The sequence below is a fragment of the Rattus norvegicus genome, chromosome 4 (assembly GCF_036323735.1).
Source record: "Rattus norvegicus strain BN/NHsdMcwi chromosome 4, GRCr8, whole genome shotgun sequence".
Lineage (NCBI taxonomy): Eukaryota > Metazoa > Chordata > Mammalia > Rodentia > Muridae > Rattus > Rattus norvegicus.
The window spans coordinates 92,963,730-92,985,108 of NC_086022.1; the positions used below are offsets into that span (position 1 = coordinate 92,963,730).

A 21,379-nucleotide genomic window follows, 5' to 3' on the forward strand; every position below is an offset into this window, starting at 1 on the left:
AGTAGTTTTGAGTCAAATTTGTGAGGGAAAGTGGTCTGAAGTTCTCTTTCCTTTAGGGTGTTTGTGTGGTTTAGGTATAAGTTTAATTGTGGCTTCAAAGATTGAATGTGTTAATGTTCCTTCTGTTTTTATCTTGTGGAATTATTTGGAGAGTATTGGTATTAGGTCTTCTTTGAAAGTCTGATAGAATTCTGCACTAAACCAATATGTTCCTTGACTTTTCTTATTTCGGCTACTTTTAATGACTGCTTCTATTCTTTAGGGATTATAGGATTGTTAAGATGGTTTATCTGATCCTGATTCAACTTTGGTGCCTAGCATCTGTCTACAAAATTGTTCATTTCCTCCCGATTTTCTAGTTTTGTTGAGTTATATAGGCTTTTGTAGTAGGATCTGATAATTTTTTGAATTTCCTCAGTTTCTTTTGTTATGTCTCCCTTTTCATTTCTGATTTTGTGAATTTGGGTACTTTTCTCTGTCCTCTGGTTAGGCTAGCTAAGGGTTTATCTATCTTGATGATTTTCTAAACGAACCAGCTCCTAATTTTTTTGATTCTTTTTATAATTATTTTTGTTTCTACTTTGTTGATTTCAGCTCTGAGTTTGTTTATTTCCTACTGTCTACTACTCTTGGGTGAATTTGCTTTTTTTTTGTTCTAGAGCTTTCAGGTGTGCTGTCAAGCTGCTCATGTATGTTCTCTCCTGTTTCTTTTTGGAGGCACTCAGAACTATGAGTTTTCCTCTTAGCACTGCTTTCACTGTGTATCTGGGCTTTCTTTTTTTTCTATTTCTTTCTTTCTTTCTTTCCTTCTTTTTTTTTGTTGTTATTGAAGGATGGTCTTATTCCATTGTGAGCTGATAGAATGCATGTGATTGTTTCAGTTTCCTGTGTCTATTGAGGCTGGTTTTATGACCAATTATATTTTCAATTTTTGAGAAGGTACCATGAGGTGCTGATAAGGTATATTCTTTCATTTGAAATGCTCTATAGATGTCTATTTAATACATTTGGTTCATAATTTCTGTTAGTTTCATTGTGTCTCCATTTAGTTTCTGTTTCCATGATCTGTCCATTGATGAGAGTGATGTGTTGACATTTCCTATTATTATTATGCATGGTACATGAGCTTTAGTAAAGTTTCTTTTATGAATGTGGGTGCCCTTGCATTTGGAACATAGATATTCTGAATTGAAAGTTCATCGTGGTAGATTTTTCCATTGATGTGTATAAAGTATGCTTCCTAATCTTCTTTGATAACCTTTGGTTGAAAATCGATTTTATTTGATATTAGAATGGCTACTCGGCATTTGGAACCGTTTGCTTGGAAATGTTTTTTCCCCAGCCATTTACTGTTAAGTAGTGTTTGTCTTTGTTGCTGAGGTGATAAAATGCTGAGTTCTCATTACATATCTAGTCTGATAGGATATGTCTTTTTTTTTAATCTTTATTAACTTGAGTATTTCTTATTTACATTTTGATTGTTTTTCCCCTTCCCGGTTTCCGGACCAACATCCCCCTAATCCCTCCCACTCCCCTTCTATAGGGGTGTTTCCCTCCCCATCCTTCCCCCCATTACCACCCTCTCCAGAACAATCACGTTCACTAGGTGTTCAGTCTTGGCAGGACCAAGGGCTTCCCCTTCTACTGGTGCTCTTACTAGGCTATTCATTGCTACCTATGAGGTTGGAGCCCAGGGTCAGTCCATGTATAGTCTTTGGGTAGTGGTTTAGTCCCTGGAAGCTCTGGTTGCTTGGCATTGTTGTTCATATGGGGTCTCAAACCCCTTCAAGCTCTTTCTGTCCTTTCTCTGATTCCTTCAACGGGGGTCCTGTTCTCAATTCAGTGGTTTGCTGCTGGCATTCGCCTATGTATTTGCTCTATTCTGGCTGTATCTCTCAGGGGAGATCTACATCCGGTTCCTGTCGGCCTGCACTTATTTACTTCATCCATCTTATCTAATTGGGTGGCTGTATATGTATGGGCCACATGTGGGGCAGGCTCTGAATGGGTGTTCCTTCTGCCTCTGTTCTAAACTTTGCCTCCATATTCCCTGCCAAGGGTATTCTTATTCCCCTTTTAAAGAAGGAGTGAAACATTTACATTTTGATCATCTGTCTTGAGTTTCATGTGTTCTGTGCATCTAGGGTAATTCAAGCATTTGGGTTAATAGCCACTTATCAATAAGTGCATACCATGTGTGTTTTTCTGTGATTGGGTTACCTCACTCAGGATGATATTTTCCATTTCCATCCATTTGCCTACAAATTTCATAAAGTCATTGTTTTTGATAGCTGAGTAATATTCCATTGTGTAGATGTACCACATTTTCTGTATCTATTCCTCTGTTGAAGGGCATCTGGGTTCTTTCCAGCTTCTGACTATTATAAATAAGGCTGCTATGAACATAGTGGAGCATGTATCTTTGTTATATGTTGGATAATTCTTGGGTATGCCCAAGAGAGGTATAGCTGTGTCCTCAGGGCTCCTGTGCACTGTGTGCTCCTGGTGTCTCTCCTTTGATAATCAATGCTGAAAAATTGAGTCTCACCTGTGGGCTAAGGGCTTAGGAGGGAGAGTGCTTCTCTGCAGGCAGGTTTTGTATCAGAAGGCTGTGGAAAAGTCCTGGATCTGGATCCCATAATACCATTTTACTATCTGTTGTCAAATGTTTTTCCCTGTGGGAAACTAAACAATGACTGACACCTCTTCATAACGTCTTCATAATGACAAGCAAAAATTCTATTTCAAGGAATTACACCTTGGGGATCCTGAGATTTTATCTGATACACTCATAGAGAATAGGCAGGGTCTTATTGAAAGGTCCACATGTGATGCAAAGGAAGTCCCCTTTTAAAGTCTTCATTCAGAATGAGTAGCTGCACCATAGCTACATTGATACCATCTCTACTCCTTACTTTTTTCCAGACTGTATGCTTTAGATCCTCCCTAAGATTACAAGATAATGTGTGATTAGGGCAAATCTGCACATAAGTCATTGAGAAGAGTGCCTGGATCCTCAGGGGAGGATTCAATGAGCATATAAACCATTCTTTCTATGAGTAGCTTTCAAGAGTAAATCAGCCCAGGTGAAAGATGTTGTGAATAGACAGAGCTGATATCTGGATGATGGCAGTTGTCTGGCTTCTAGTATAGTACTGCACAACACCATCTTATTTAAAGGAAGTTCAATCTAAACAATATGCACAGATAAGAAAAGGCTAATAAATAAATGCTACCTGGGTACATATCGTTAAACTGTGGGGATTTGTTAGTTATAAGTAAGCATCGTTAAAAAAAAACAGTCAATTATCTTTTCTTTTACATTATCCAATCCAAAGAATTTACTGCCATTGACATGCTCTTACTTTTGAATAAATGTACAAAGAAGAATAGTAAACAGAGAGAAGAAGCAGTTCCAGAACAAACTCATGTGTGTATGACAAAGCAGAAGTCAACTTAGTGAATTCTCTTAAAATTGGGATAAATAAGTTACTTTGGATGAGTTTCTAAAACGCCTTTTAGTCAGAGGATCCTCTGTCATTTCCAGGGGTGAACATTACATAGAATAATGTGCCATGCCATTATGTTTGGGCAATGTTGTGCTCTCCTTTTCCCTAATACAAACTTATAGAGATACCCTCAATCAAGAAGAGTGCTTTTGAGGACACACTGAGAAAAACATGCTTTGGCCTAAAGTGGGAGTAACTTATGAGTCAGCTCTAAATTACATGGACGTTTGCCAATACAGTGTATACACAAAAGGTATTTGGTACTCTACAACACTGATGGTATCTGCTTAACAGATTTGTTTTGTTTTGCTTTGTTTTCCTGCAAAGATAAAAAGACAGAAAAAAGAGCAAGGAGACTTAATGTTGACTCCAGTGTTGGCAGAGTAGGCATAAAACACTTGTCATCATTACCTGCATACTTGTGCAGATGTGCTTGTCATCTGGGAACTGACAAGAGACAGAAAGTATCTCTTCCCTGAAAGTGCTATAAGAGACCAAACATTTGATTTTTAAGTGTAACCCCCTGATATTTTTAAACTTTATAAGATGAGATGCAGTCAGCTTCTATTACCATGGAATATCAAATAAACATTAAATATCTGTCTTTAACAGTATTTAACCTATCTTCTTTGAATAGGCTTTATATGATCAACTGCTTAGGATGCTGTATTTACAACTAGTTTGCATTTGCCTGCAAGTGGAAGTAGACAACCAGAAAATCTCAACAAGGACTGCCCCTCCTATAAAGAAATCAGGCTAGCGGCTACGTTTTATGTTCTGTTTTAATTTAGGCTATAATCAGGTACAGAAAATCATCTGACCTACCTTCCATTCATTCTTCCTTCCTTCCTTTCTTCCTTCCTCCCTTCCTTCCTTCCTTCCTTTCTTTCTTTCTTTCTTTCTTTCTTTCTTTCTTTCTTTCTTTCTTTCTTTCCTCCTTTCTTTCTTTCTCTTTCATTTCGAGATCTGGGTTTAACTGATCCAGGCTAGGAATGTCTTGTTGCTCCTCTGTAAGTCAAAAGCAAAATATAGTGAAATAGCTCTAAAATCTCTTTTGTCTTCTCCTCCAAATCATCCTCTAATACTTGTCCTTCATTTCTTCCTCCTTTCCTTGACCACAAGAAAAGATAGGTCTTGATATTGGTGATCTTACTCATAAAGCCCTGAGCTTCATTAGCAACTGTGGGGGGGTCTATTAAATAGAGTATTTGTTTCAATCAATTTGACTCTAGAAAACTAATATATTGTAAGGTAAAGAAATATTCCTGCATCTAGCCTTGTTTATCTTATTATCCCTATGTGTAACACACAATAATAAAAGCTCTGGAGTAAATTTTAAGCCTCATCTATCAGTGAAATTAGCTAAATTTTAATGGTTTTAATGATTATATAAATGAGGAGAGTTTGAACTTTTATAGTCTAATACTGACTTCCAATACTGACTTTCATGATTCCCCTCGAGCTCAAATTTATTATCACTTCATAGTGTGTTTTGTAACATAGGTATAAACCAAACATGATAAATGAAACATGGGTTTTTTTCACATTTAAATGGAGTTCCCTTATTGGCTTTCTGGATTAAGACAGCCAAATTGGGAATTTAAGTTCCTATAATCTATAAAAAAAATGAACACAGAAGACAAAGCAAAGCACAACAAGAAAATAAACCATGTAAAAGACCTTAGAAAGCCATTTTAGCCTCTCTAGATCTCTATAACTGGAAGTTGAAACAAAGGCAGGGGGAACCAAAGCATGATGAGAAAGAAATGCAGATGTACTAATGTGGATCAACTCTATCCCAGCTATTGAAAAAATGAGCACATAGATGCTACTAGAAAGAGTAGAGCTCACATCTCTGCCTGACCCCCACCCTACCCTGTAGGCCCTTCCCATCATATACGTTACAGATGCTTATGGACAGCAGCTTGACTTGCAATTGGCAACATATTCTTTAGCTTCATGTTAAGATAAGTGCTTTCATGAAATAGACTTCTGCTGCTGCAAATTCACCTGAGCTTCCCAGGTCTAGCCATCTCAAAATGTTAGCACCCTGTGCAGTTTCTGTAGTGTTAGAGGCACATGACTAGCAAAACTACAAGGCCCAGGAAAAGTATCATTCAAAACAATTTCTTCAAAGCAAAACAAAAATCACTTGACACGGAATTCTGATATTCCATCCTTAGCCTGATGTGAGAAATGCATGGGTCTTATCACATGGCAGTAATGCTCATCCAGATCTCCCATATTTAAGTTCATACTACGTATCCATAGTGGTAAAAAAAGGAAGGGAATGAGGGAAAAGAGGCGTGGCATTGAAACTTGACACCTGTGGTCCAAGAACAAATGGTGCTGGTTCAACTGGAGGTCAGCATGTAGAAGAATGCAAATTGGCCCATCCTTTTCTACCAGTACAAAGCTCAAGTCCAAGTGGATAAAGACCTCCACATTAAATTAGATACACTGAAAGTAATAGAAGAGAAAGTGGGGAAGAGGCTTGAACACACGGACACAGGGGGAAATTTCATGAACAGAAAACCGATGGCTTATGGTCTAAGATCAAGAATCAACAAATAGGACCTCATAAAATTACAAAGCTTCTGTAAGGCAAAGGACACTGTCATTAGGACAAAATGACGACAAAGAGATTGGGAAAATGTCTTTACCCATCCTACATTCGTTAGAGGGCTAATAACTGATACATACAAAGAAATGAAGAAGTTAGTCTCCAGAGAATCAAATAATCCTATTAAAAAGGGGGTACAGAATGAAACAAAGAATTCTCAACTGAGGAATACTGAATGGCTGAGAAGCACCTAAAAAAATGTTCAACATCCTTAGTCATTAGGGAAGTGCAAATCAAAACAACCCTGAGATACCACCTCATAACAGTCAGAATGGCTAAGATCAAAAACTCAAGTAACAGTAGATGCTGCAAAGGTTTTGGAGAAATTGAAACATTTCTCCATTGATGGTGGGATTACAAGATGGTACAACCACTCCAAAAAATCAGCCTGGCAGCTTCTCAGAAAATTGGGCATAGTACTACCTGGGGACTTAGTTATACCACTCCTGGGCATATACCTCCAAAAGATGCTCCAGCATATAACAGGACACATGCACCACTATGTTCATAGCAACCTTACTTATAATAATAGCCAGAAGCTGGAAAGTACCAAGATGTCCTTCAACAGAGGAGTGGAATCAGAAAATGTGGCACATTTACATAGTGGAGTACTACTCAGCTATTAAAACAATGACTACATGAAATTCTTAGGCAAATGGATGGAACTAGAAAATATCCTGAGTGAGGTAACCCGGTCACAACATAACACACATGGTATGCACTCACTGATAAGTCAATATTAGCCCAAAAACTTGGAATACCTAAGAAAAACTCAGAAATAATATTAAGCTCAAGAAGAAGGAAGACCAAAAATGTGGATGCTTCATTCCTTCTTAGAAGGGAGAACAAAATACTCATGGGAGGAAATACATGGACAAAGAGTGGAGCAGGGAGTGATCAAAGGGTCATTCAGATACTGTCCTACCTGGGGATCCATCCTATATGCAGCCACCAACCCAGGCACTATTACTGATGCCAGGAATTTGTTGCTGCCAGGAGTCAGATATGGGTGTCCCCTGAGAGGCTCTGCCAGAGCCCTACTGATACAGATGAGGATGCTTACAGCTAGACATTGAACTGAACAGGGGGACCCCAATGGATGAGTTAGGGAAAACTCTGAAGGAGTTGAAAAGGTTTGCAACATCATAGGAAAAACAATGGTGTCAACCAAGCATACCCCACCACAACTCCCAGGGACTAAACAACCAACTGATGTGTGCATGTGGAGGGGCCCATGACTCCTGAAACATATGTAGTGGAGGATGGCATTGTCCCGCATCAATGGGAGGAAAAGCTCTTGGTCTTGTGAAAGCTCGTTTCCCCAGTGTGGGAGAATGCCAGGGTGTTGTGGGCAGGGAGTGAGTGGGTGGGAGTGGGAGCATCCTTGTGGATACAGGGGAAGGGGGGATGGGAAAGGCAGGAAAGGGGATAACATTTGAAATGTAAATACATTAAATTATCCAAGAAAGATAAAATAAAATAAAAAAGAAACTCCTACCCTGTGGTGAACTTTGAAGATTCAGTATTACTTGGAAATTTTATAGGTAACACAATCTATTTATATGATTATATTTTGGGGTTGAATTAGCAAAGATACTGGTGAGTTCACAAGGTTGGAGCTATTTTGAAGATATTACTAACCAAGATCAAGACATGTGGCTATGGACATATTGATGGCATCACTTTCTAACCAAGTCACACAGTTGCTTCTCTATTTTGATGAGGTCAATAGACAAATGGTGAGAAAGTCACATAGTTATTTTCTGCCTTTGGTGAGCTCAACTTCACAATAAAATAAGCACATTCCCAATCAGAACATGAGTGCCTATGAGACCTACCTTCTCATAGATTAAATGTTGTTAACAAGAAAAAGAAGAAGAAGAAAAAGAAGAAGAAGAACAACAACAACAGCAGCAACAACAACAACAACACCAGCAACAACAGCACACAAGTAATATTAGCATGGATATAGCAAGAGAAAATTTCCTCAGTTAAGTTGCTCCAAAATATCAAAAAAAAAAAAAAATAAAAGGAAGCAATTACATGGGCTTAAAGCAAGGAAACGGAAGTCCAAATACTCTATCATAAACTGTGATTGTGAACACTAAATGATGGAGTCTGGAGTTCATTTATCTCTGGCTCTCACCTCTGAAGTCTATGATACTGTGGGAAGTGAGCTCATGAAATAAATAGAACAACTGTGGTGGTGTGTCCAGTACCCATAGGTGGCACTATTGTTCTGGTAGTATATGGAGGCCAAAAGAAAGTGACTTTTGTGCAATTTTGTTCAACCTGGGCATTGTTGTGGACTGTGATCAGACAGATCTGTGAGTCCCCATGTTCTTAAAACCTTAAGACCCATAAAAATCAACTCCCTAGAAATAGTTAATATTTGTTTAAAACACTGGCAGCATTTGGTGGTACTTTTAAGTCAGAAAATCAATTAACAGAAGACTATATAGGCTAGAACCACACCAAAGCAAACCACTCTTTTTTCATTCTTTCCCCCAAACCTGATCCAATTTATAATGCTTTGTGAAGGAAATTCATGATAATGGAATTATCCCAGAGGGAACAGATGGAGAATTCAGCAAAGTATTATTTAGTTCATTATCATATGTATTGTTTAGTAAGAGCTAAATGGAAAGAGAAACCAAGAAAGCAGGGCATTGTAAGAAGCAAGCTATTTATTGGCAGGAAGGCAAAGTTTGCTACAAGCTGGTCATAATTCCATGGCAAGAAAGATCTGTTTTGTCTTCAGAGACACTTCTGTAATATCCTCTGAGGGTGTATCCACTATGTTAACAGAATATGGGAATGTGTCCCATATGTGTCCTCATCTGAGACCAGAGAAATCTGGGACCTGTTTATGGTTCTTAGTCTTATTAATAAAATAACTTAAGAATGGATAGAAAGAGAGCAGATGACAACTTTGCTAAAGTTTAAAAATGATATATACACTACAGGGCAAGTGAGTTGCGCATCTCAGAGGCTGCCAGAAGGAAGATAAAAGTGCTGTGGAAAAGCTTCTGGGCCAGGGGGGGAAGGGAGGGTGCTATTTAAGCTGACATAAAGGTTAGGTACATGAAGTTTTAGTGGCCTCATGGTAGTGAGGAAAAGTTTAATGAAAAGGTAAGGAACAACATACAGTGAAGAAAAGCATAGTCATTGGAAAACACCACCAATAACAAAGACAAAAATAATAAATGAAAAGTTGACCTTTTCACTCAGAATGATGGGCAGATCCAGTTAACCTCATGGCTGCCCAACTTGTAGAAGTTGCCTCTTTGGGCAATTCTTTCATTAGGGATTTAAGGTTTTCAGGGAAAAGATCTCTCACCTCTGTGAGTGTAATACTCTATTCTATGCCTTGTGAACCTATTGAGTGGAAGTGTTTCTATGATTTTTGTAAGCTTGTTTTTGGTGTATAAAAGGCTAATCATTTTAACAATTAATTTTGTATTCTACCATTTGTTGGAAGTTTTGATCATTTCTAGTTTTTGGTGGAATCTTTGTATAATATTAAACGTCTGCAAATAGAGATAATTTGACATCTTTTTTGCTTATTTGTATTCATTTAATTTCTTTTTCTTGTCTTATTTCTCTAACTAGGGCTTCCGGTGTTATATTGAACAACAACAACAACAACAAAATCCAAAAAACAAAACATGAGCATAGTGGTATGCCCCATCATATCATATTACTGATCTGATTTTAACAAAATGTCTTTAGGTTTCTGTCTGTTTAGGATGATGTCAGTGGTAGGTCTGTATTATATCACCTTTACTATGTTAACATATGTTCTCTCAAGCCATACACTCTATAGAAATTTGTTATGAAGTCATGATGTATTTCTGTCAAAGATCTTTTTAGTATTTATTATGATGATCATGTGACTTTTGCTTTTAAGTCCATTTATATGATTTCTTAGACTTATGGGATTACATCTGTTGAAATACACCTAAATCTCCAGAAAAAAAGTCAACTTAATCATGGTGAACAACTTTTAGATGAATGTCTATGTTCAGTGTGGTTATATTCCTTGAGAAATTTCGCACCTATGCTCATCATGAATATTGATTTGCAATTTGTTTGTTTCCTTAATGTCTACCTGGCTTGGTAGTAATTTCTTGTTCCATAGGAGCTTAGAATGTCTCCTCTTTCTACTTCTTAAAATAATTTGAGAAATATTGCTTGTAGTTGGTTAAAGCGTAGTAGTAATTCTGCTGTGAATCCATCTTTGCTTCTTTATTTAGAAGACATTTACTACTGTTTTAATCTCCTTAATTGTTATAGGTATTCTTAAGTTGTTGATAGTTCTTTAATTTACCTTTGGTGGTTGAAATTTGTCTAGAAACTCAACCATTCCCTTTGAGTTTTCTTCTTTAATGGAGTTGAAAGTTTTAAGGTTTACCTTATGAATTATTGAATTTTTGGTGACTATTGTAATGTTTATTTATTAACCTCTCATTTTACAAAGTTAGATCTTCTCTTTCTTTGGGAAAATTCAGCGAAGTATTTGACAATCTTTCCTATCTTTAAAGAATGGGCCCTCAGGTTCATTGACTCTTCTTGTTACATGAGTTTTTATTTTGATGTCATTAATTTCTGTCCATTTAAAAGTTCCTTTCACCCGCTGTTTTGGGGTTCAGTTTGTTTATGTTTCCAGAGTGAGTAGGATCACTATGACTTCATCTATTAATGTTTCCTCTTATTTTTTAACATAAGTACTTAGTGCTATAAATCTTCCTCTTGGGATTGCTTTTCTTTTAACATCAAAATTGTGGTTTTGTCCATTTCTGGGGGGTTTTTCTTCTCTCTCTCTCTCTTTCTTTGGTCCATTCATCAGTCACTGTGAGTTTTATAATCACTGTGAGTTTTTATAAGATCAAAGGATCCATTGATACTGATTGGAATCTAGTATATCGTATATACTTCCCTTTGATGAACCCTGCAACACAGGTACAGTGAAATTAGTTATATCATTTGTTTTTCAGTGAAACTTTTTTATACCTTTTATAGCCAATTATTTTCTAAGTGTACAAAGTTATTAAAAGATCTATTACCTCAAATTTTACCCATTAAGAGACCAGTCATTTACATTGAACTAATAAAATTTGAGACTGTGTCTTCCTTAAAAACAAAGTGCATATTTAATCAATTTATTAATCTCATTAACCTGACAAAATGAGGAGCAAGGGTAATATCTGCAGAAGTCTTTTTGAACTGAGTTAAATCTCCTCAAGTATAAACTAAAAATACTAGACTGGAGATTTCCATGGATTTGTTTCAGATCAAAGTTTTATGAATTTTTTTCTTCCTGAGCAGCTATTGTGTTACAGAGAACTATCACTTCATACAGAAATCTCAGTGAATAAAAGTCTAGGTTTTGACAAATTGAAATAAATGCTCTAAAAACTTATCAATAAAAAGGGACATTTAATCAACCCAATTTAAAAAAAACTGTCCTAATGCTGCTGATTTTTGCTTCTTGTCTCTTTTTAGCATTTAACAAGTGGCAGGAAAGATCACAATTAAATCACAGATGCCCACCACTTAAAAGTTCGCTTCAGTGGCTAATTTTGTAAATTTAGACACAGCCAGAAAATGACATATTCTTTCCTTGCTATTCATGTGTTAACTAGAAGAACTAGAATTTCTATGAGGAATAATAAGGTATCCCCAGAAGAAATTCTTTCTTCTTACTATTGCTTAAGTGAATAAACAGGTTAAATCAAATCAACTCTTGCTGAAAGGAATACTTTCCAGAATTTTCAGTGATTGAAAATTATTGTTACTTTATGTAGAATTAGTATAATGTCTTACAATACCCCATATTTGGGATATTGTGAAAAAAATTCAGAAATTTTTAATTTAATTTTTTAAAATTTTTGATTTTATTTATTTATTTATTAGTACTAATAATCTATGTTCTAATTATTTGTATTCTGTGCCTGACACTGAGTTTCTTTGGCATTCAGGTCTTCTGCAATCAGTTCTACTCAACCATGCAGGGTATATCCATTTGAATTCCCTTAAAAATAAAAATTTTATTTGAAATTAGTTTACAAACTAATGGGCTTCCATAAGGTATTTTCATATATTCTTATTCTTTAGTAATATATATCTTATGGATTTTGTTTTCCTATCCATGCATCCCAAGCTCTAACTTAAAACTATATTCCTCTATGATTATTTCCCATTTTCTATTTGTTTGTTTACATGGCAAATGTTCTACTATCTTTTACCATTGTGTTTCTTACTTCAGTTGCTAGAGTGTAAGTTGCTATATGGCATTTTAATAGAGCCATCCTTTAGACTAACTCTTTCTCCTCACCAGATTTACCAACCCATCTTCCAATGTCCCTTCCTGCTTGCATTTTTCCACACCTGGTATTTTATTGCTCTGATTTCATTTTATCCTTACCACTTTTCAAGTAATGCATGTCACATCTATTGTTACTGCCTAATCCACTTACTTCTCCTTTAGGTGTAAGCTAAAAACATAATTAAAGCTAAAATCCACAAGTGAGACAGGACTATCGTATAAAAGACTCGAGATACTCAAAACAATCCCACACAATAAGTTACAAGAGGCATCACCATCTCTGACTTAAAGTTATACGACAATAATCAAAACATCATTGCGGTGAAATTAAAACAGACACATTGATCAGTGGGGAAGGATTAAGGACTCACATCAAAGCCCATGTTCCCACAGCTATCTGACTTTCTACAAAAACACATTGGAGAAAAGACAACATCTTCAACAAGAGGTGATGCCCAGACTGGATAAATACTTATAGGATAATGAAATAGACCATTATCTCTCACTTTACTGCAAATTTTAACTGCAAATAGATGAAGGTCTTTTACAGGAGACTCAATTTCCTAAAACTTGTAGAGGAAAGATTGAGCACACCTTAACTTTTAGCACACTTATTTTCTGAATGGGAATCTAATAGCATGGGGAATAAGACCAACAACTCATAAATGAGTTCTCCTCAAACCCAAACTTCCATAGCTCAGAGTTGCAGCCTTTCTTTCCGGCTCTATCTCCAACCTCACCCCACTGTGGATAATGGTGCAGAAGAGGGACTGAGAATCAGTAGAACGCTCATAAGGGCAAACAAGCCTATGAATCACTAGCTAATCCAGGAAGAACTCTTTTGCAGTCCAAGGACAGAATTATAGCTAAAAAACATGTAGAAAGAACCACCTAGAAGGCAATGCCGCCAACTCCAATAAAACTACCAGCTGAATCTTTCAGTTGTTGCAGGAAGCATGTATCAAAACTGCTTTCACCAGACAAGGTGGAGATGCAGCTTTCATTGCACCCCAGAGTGAAATGATTCCAAACAAACGGGCATGCCAAAGAATTCTACTAGTTTCTAAATCCTGGTGCAAAGAAAGATGCAAGATTTAAGCACTGAAAGTTGAGCCATTCCTTATGGAAGATGTCAATAATGATCCTTAAAGGAACACGATTCATGGTGGCCAATTCTTTTTGAAATATGGAAGAATCCTGACATGAAGATTAAATTGGGTGTTGATATAAAGAACAAAGAGGTGGTTCTACTGAAGTTATTGATTGATTCAAAACTCTGCTTATCATATCTGATCCAGTAGAAGGAATATTAGCATACATATCTCAAAGAGGTGACATTGGAGGGGCTTTATATGATAAAGATAAACTCTGAATATGTTGCAGATAGACTGGCTTTTGAAACAGGTCAGTGTGTAGTCACAGTATCGATGAGTTTAACTAATGATCTTGGTCCTTGTGAACAAAATCAATAAGGTCTGCAGAAATTTAGGAATCCCATGAGAACTAAGAGTAACATTTACCTGCCTGTAAAGAATCAGATGAAACCTTGAGGATCAAAAGTGGAACTTGAAGGGGGTGGCATCCTTACTGTATTTGTGGCGGTGGCATGAAGAAACAATGGTTAGAGCCCCATCATGCCTCGGCATTCTGCACATCCAGTTATCAGCTGACCTCTCATCACATCAGACTGGGGTGCTCAAAACGTGTGGCCATCTTTTCAACTACCCTGTTACCTCATAATTTCTCCAGAATGATCAGTTTTCTGCTCAGATATTTGTATTAGAAAACTGTTTGGTGTGGGCCAAGCAGCAAACAAGCATGCTGAACAGGTGTATATCCTTAAGGCAGGCTGGTGGAAAATCAGAATACAATTTGTGATTAAATAATTTTATTTATTTTTAAGGTTACAGATTCCTAGACTTGATGTAAAAACAAATCAGTCAAGATGATGTTCTAGAAGGGAACATGAACTCAATTTGTAAATGAACAAAAATGTCTGCATATTTGTGGGTTGATAGATTGTCTGCTGGTATTCAGTATTATTGCAGTTTAGATCCACATGCTGATGTGTGCCTGTACTTCTAGCACTCAAGAGACAGAGATAGTAGGATCATATTAAGTTCAAGGCCAGCCTGGACCTTGTAGTGAGAACCTGAATCAAAACAAACAAACAAACAAACAAACAAGCAAACAAACAAAAGCTTAATAGGTAGTAAAATTAGTGTAAGACTGTTAATTTATTTCTCATCCCCTGTTTGGTGATTGCCAGATATGTAACATTAGCAAAGCAATACCATTTATGAGACTAGAGTGGTGTCTCAGCCATTGAAAGTTCATAATTTTCTCTTATAGAGGAACAGAGTTTGGTTCCCTGCATTCATGTTGTGTGGCTCTAACTCAAGCTTCGGGGAATCTATACCTCTTGTTTCCTTATCACTGCACTCACATGCAAATACAGACATGGACACACCTATATACACATTATTTAAAATAATGAGAAAATTTTGTTTGAAAAGAAATATATTTTTCAAATGTTAATAATGAGCTGTTTTGAAGCTGTATACACTGTTTGATATTCAGTAAAGTTTTGAAAATCAAAATGCTTATGTTGTACATAGTAAAAACAATGTATTCCTCTCATCATGTGATCTATAAATTTTAAGTCCTTACCTAAAGTTCTCTAAAAAAGCAAGCAAACAAACAAAAGCTGGGTATTCACTTTTAGAACCAAACTAGGTAACTAGGTAATCTCCCATCATGCACTAAAATGACCTTCAACTTTACCAAACATCCTGAAATAAGTTCTGAAACATTGAAACCATGGGAAGGAGACTTAGGGGAAACATTTCTAGATAGAAGCATAGAGGGAGACTTTCTGAATAGAACTCTACCTGCTCAGCACGAGCTGAGACTGTAAAAAGCAAGTGTGAATGTGAGGGAAGGGTTTCATTTTGGTTGGGTGTGAACTGGAGTAGCTCTTGAAAACTAGTACAGATGTTTTTCAAAAACTTAAAATAATTCTCCCGTATAACTCAGCCACCTCAGTCTTCAATCCATTCCCTAAAGATTATATATGCACTAAAGAGTTACTTTTAAATGAATGTTTACTGCAACTCTATTCAGAACATGGCAGTCAGTATTGCATACAGTCTTGATGTCCATAAGCTAATGGACAATGAAAATATACATATTTACAATGCAATTTTATTCAACCTATTTTCATTTAATGTGGAATTTTAAAGTGTACAGGTAAATGGATAAGAAAGAAAATAACAAACACAAATAGAATGAGGTACCCCAGACACAGACAAATGCCACAAGTTCTCTGCCATCTGTGAATGTTAGCTCTGAAAATTCAGATGTGAGTGTTTAATTTGAAATGATCGTTCAGTTCTGGAACTCAATTTTTTTTGCTCTCAATTGTCATTTTTAAAAAATTTTTTATTAGATATATTTCTTTACTTACATTTCAAATGTTATTCCCCTTCCCGGTTTACTGTACATAAGTCCCCATCCCTTCCCCTCCCCCTGCCCCATATGGGTATTTCCGCCATACATCCCCCTTACTGCCATCCCTAATATTCCCCTGCACTGGAGGTCCAACCTTGGCAGGACCTTCCACTGGTGCCCCAACAAAGCTGTTCTCTGCTACATACGCAGTTGCAGCCCTGGGTCAGTCCATGCATAGTCTTTTGGTAGTGGTTTAGTCCCAGGAAGCTCTGGTTGGTTGGCATTGTTTTTTTTTTCATGGGATTGCAAGCTCCTTCAACTCTTTCAATACTTCCTCTAGTTCCCCCCAAGAGGGTTCTCTTCTCAGTTCGGAGGTTTGGTGCTAGCATTGACCTCTGTATTGGACATGCTCTTGTTGAGTCTCTCAGGAGGGATCTGTATCCAGTCCCTTTCAGTATGTATTTTTAGCTTCATCAATCTTATATAATTTTGGTGACTGTATATATATATGGGCCACATGTGGGGCAGGCTCTGAATGGCCGTTGCATGAGCTCTAAACTTTGCTTCCATATCCCCTCCTATGGATATTTTTGCCCTTTTAAGAAGGAGTGGGAGCATCCGAATTTTGGTCATCCTTCTTCTTGAGCTTCCTATGCTCTGTGGATTGCATCTTGGATAATTCTAGCTTTTTGGCTAATGTCCACTTATCAATGAGTGCATACCAAGTATGTTTTTCTTTGATTGAGTTACTTCACTCAGGATGATATTTTCTAGTTCATTCTATTTGCCTATGAATTTCATAAAGTCATTGTTTTTGATAGCTGAGTAGTACTCCATTGTGCAGATGTACCATATTTTTTGAACACATTCCTCTGTTGAAGGGCATCTGGGTTCTTTCCAGTTTCTGTCTATTATTAGTAAGCTGCTATGAAGATAGTGGAGCATGTGTCTTTGTTGTATGTTGGAGCATCTTTTGCGTATATGCCCAGGAGAGGTATAGCTAGTCCTTAGGTAGTGGAACATCCAATTTTCTGAGGAACCTCCAGACTGATTTCCACAGTGCAATCTGACCCTATATGGAGGAGTGTTCCTCTTTCTCCACATCCTTGCCAGGATCTGCTGTCACATGGGATTTTTTAACCATTCTGTCTGGTGTGAGGTGGTATCTCAGTGTTGTTTTGATTTGCATTTCCCTTATGACTGAGGATGTTGAACATTTCTTTAGGTGCTTTTTGGCCATTCGATAATCCTCAGTGGAGAATGTTTTGTTTAACTATGTACCCCATTTTTTAATAGGGTTATTTGGCTCTCTGGAGTTTAACTTCTGGAGTTCTTTGTTTATTTTGGATATTAGCCCTCTATCAGATGTAGAATTGGTAAAGACCTTTTCCCAATCTGTTGGTTGCCATTTTGTCCTAATGACAGTGTCTTTTGCCTTACAGAAGCTTTGCAGTTTTATGAGGTCCTATTTGTTGATTCTTGATCTTAGAGCATAAGTCATTGGTATTTCGTTCAGGCAATTATCCCTACTGCTCATGTGTTTGAGAGTCTTCCCCACCTTTTCTTCTATTAGTTTGAGTGTATCTGGTTTGATGTGGAGTTCATTGATCCACTTGGACTTAAGCTTTGTACATGGTGATGAGAATGTATTGATTTGCATTCTTCTACATGCTGACCTCCATTTGAACATAGTTGTGTGGGTTCATTTCTGGGTCTTCAATTCTGTTCCACTTATCTATCTGCCTGTCTCTGTATTAATACCATACAGTTTTTATAACCAATATTGCTCTGTAAAACTGCTTGAAGTCAGGGATGGTGATTCCCTCAGAAGTTCTTTTATTGTTGAGTGTAGTTTTCACTATCCCAGGTTTTTTGTTATTCCAAATGAATTTTCAAACTGTTATTTCTATCTCTTTAAAGAATTGAGTAGGACATTGATAAGTGGCTATTAGCCCAAATGCTTGAATTACCCTAGATGCCTAGAACAAATGAAACTCAAGACAGATGATCAAAATGTGAATGCTTCACTCCTTCTTTAGAAGGGGAACAAGAATACCCTTGGCAGGGAAGAGAGAGGCAAAGATTAAAACAGAGACTGAAGGAACACCCATTCAGAGCCTGCCCCACATGTGGCCCATACATATACAGCCACTCAATTAGACAAGATAGATGAAGCAAAGAAGTGCAGACCGACAGGAGCCGGATGTAGATCGCTCCTGAGAGACACAGCCAGAATACAGCAAATACAGAGGCGAATGCCAGCAGCAAACCATTGAACTGAGAATAGGACCCCCGTTGAAGGAATCAGAGAAAGAACTGGAAGAGCTTGAAGGGGCTCAAGACCCCATATGTACAACAATGCCAAGCAACCAGAGCTTCCAGGGACTAAGCCACTAACTAAAGACTATACATGGACTGACCCTGGACTCTGACCTCATAGGTAGCAATGAATATCCTAGTAAGAGCACCAGTGGAAGGGGAAGCCCTGGGTCCTGCTAAGACTGAACCCCCAGTGAACTAGATTGTTGGGGGGAGGGCGACAATGGGGGGAGGGTTGGGGGGAACACCCATAAGGAAGGGGAGGGGGAGGGGGATGTTTGCCCAGAAACTGGGAAAGGGAATAACACTCGAAATGTATATAAGAAATACTCAAGTTAATAAAAAAAAAGAATGTACTTTTAAAGGGATGAATATATAAAAAAAAATAAATGCAGTCTGGCTGAAAGTTCACAACATTGCGCCCTTTAAAGAGACTCCATGAAGGGAATAGGAAGACAAAGTTTAGAACAGAGGCTAAAGGAACACCCATTTAGAGCCTGCCCCACATGTGACCCATACATATACAGCCACCAAACTAGATAAGATGGATGAAGCAAAGAAGTACAGGCCAGCAAGAACCCAATGTAGATCTCTCCTGAGAGACACAGCCAGAATATGGCAAATACATAGGCGAATGCCAGCAGCAAACCACTGACCTGAGAATAGGACCCCCGTTGAAGGAATCAGAGAAAGAACTGGAAGAGCTTGAAGGGGCTCGAGACCCCATATGTACAACAATGCCAAGCAACCAGAGCTTCCAGGGACTAAGCCACTACCTAAAGACTATACATGGACTGACCCTGGACTCTGACCTCATATGTAGCAATGAATATCCTAGTAAGAGCACCAGTGGAAGGGGAAGCCCTGGGTCCTGCTAAGACTGAACCCCCAGTGAACTAGACTGTTGGGGGGAGGGCGGTAATGGGGGAGGGGGAGGATGGGGAGGAGAACACCCATATAGAAGGGGAGAGAGAGGGGTTAGGGGGATGTTGGCATGGAAACCGGGAAAGGGAATAACAATCGAAATGTAAATAAGAAATACCCAAGTTAATAAAGATGGAGAAAAAAAAAGAATTGAGTAGGAATTTTGATGGTGATTACATTGAATCTGCAAATCAATTTTGGCAAATGGCCATCTTTACTATATTAATCCTGCCAATCCATAAGCATGGAAGGTCTTTCCATCTTCTGAGATCTTCCTCAATTTCTTTATTCAGAGATTTGAAGTTCTTGTCATACAGATCTTTCACTTGCTTGGTTAAAGTAACACCAAGATATTTATTTTATTTGGGACTCTTGTGAAGGGTGTCATATCCTCAATTTCTTTCTCAGCCTGTTTATCCTTTGAGTAGAGGAAGACTGATTTGTTTTAGTTAATTTTATACCCAACACTTTGCTGAAGTTGTTTATTAGGTTAAGTAGTTCTCTGGTAGAATTTTTGGGTTCAATTAAATACACAGTCACATCATCTTTACATAGTGATATTTTTGTTTCTTCCCTTCCAGTTTGTATCCCCTTGACCTCCTCTCACTGTCTGATTGCTCTGGCTATGACTTCAAGTACTATATTCAATAGGTAGGGAGAAAGTGGGCAGCCTTTCTAGTCTCTGCTTGGCTAGGTTTGTTGTCTCCCACTGAGGGAACACAATTCAGATCAGTTATAGGAATGGATTTGGCAGGCATGCAACACTTTGATGGACAGTCTTTGCTCTAATTGTTAGAGACCTACATGAAAACCAAGCTGCATAGCTGCTTCATATGTGCAGAGGGCCTAGGTCTAGCCTCTGTATGGTCTTTGGTTGGTGGTTCAGTCTCTTATAGACCCAAGGGTCCAGATTAGTTGACTTTATTGGTCATCCTGTGGAGTTTCTATCTCCTTTGGGTCCCTCAGTCCTTCCCCCAAGTGTTCCACAAGACTCCCAGAACTCTGCCCAATGTTTCAGTCTGCTGCTTGATGGAACCTCTCAGAAGAGTTATGCTAGACTACTGTTTGCAAGGATAACAGAATATCATTTATAGTGTCAGGAATTGGTCTTTGCCTTTTGTCTCCCCACCAACTTCCCCCATGTCCTGACGCCCCCCAAATAATGGTCTCTTTTTATTTAATAATTATTCTCAGATACTTAAACAAGGCTACCTAATGAGCCCATTTAATGTTGCTTGTATGTGCATATTTTTAGGAATGGTCACTTGGAAGTGAAAAATTACATATTTCTCTATGTTAAGCAACTATCTTGTTGAGATTTCATAAGTGTAGATCCTTTTCATATATAGAAAAGACTATCTTGTAGCAGACACACAATCTTCTGGATTTTATAATCTTTCTATTCTTTTTTCTGCAAAGTTCTGTGAGCTTTAGTTATAGAAACTATCGTGTTGTTGGAGTATCAGCTGGAGGTAGGAATCCCATCACTGGTTGTTCTCTATGTTTTGAACAGTAATGGATTTCTGTCTGCTGGAAAAGTTTCTTTGGTAAGGGTGACAAGTGATCTGTCTCTAGAAGTGCAATTTTAAAGAACGCAGTTTGAAATTATATCTATGTAGGCACAGGACAGTAGTATGTTCTCCTGGGCAGTCTAGAATCTGGTAACCATGTCTAGGTACTTGGATTTATAATATCAGATATGAATTGCCTTCTACTGACTAAGCATAAAGTATAATTAAACATTTTGTGGTTTTTCCCTATATGTAAGGGCCACTATTGCTCCCTTGGAAATATATTTTCATGCTGGTCATCGCTATGGTTCACAAGCTTTATCTCTAAGTAGGAATATTAATTTCTTTTCTTTTTAGGTAGCCTACATACACAGAGAACCTTTGGTACTATGGATGGTAATTATCCAGGAAGAGAATTCCATGTTCATTTCAGCTTAATTCTTATAAGTCCTGTGTCAGAAAGGAGAAATTTATTAACTTTTCTTTTTTCATAACAACACCTTATGTTTGTTACAAAACATAGGGTGATACCTGTCCTCTAAGTCAAATCTGGACAGTCAAGGTCTCAATAAGACAATTAACACACCAAAATTAGGGTTAGAAAACACATTAAAGGAGATATGTTCAGTTTAATAACATTAGAAAGAGGGATAAAGAGACCCAAAGAACCTCCCTCCCCCAATGTCAATCTTTCAGGTCCTGAGGTAAAAGTAAA

The 21,379-nt window shown here is 37.6% G+C and overlaps 1 pseudogene; it reads left to right on the top strand.

The window, feature by feature from the left end:
- Positions 1–13,361: 13,361 nt before the first annotated feature.
- Paics-ps3 (phosphoribosylaminoimidazole carboxylase and phosphoribosylaminoimidazolesuccinocarboxamide synthase, pseudogene 3) lies at positions 13,362–14,338 on the top strand (annotated as a pseudogene).
- Positions 14,339–21,379: the final 7,041 nt, after the last annotated feature.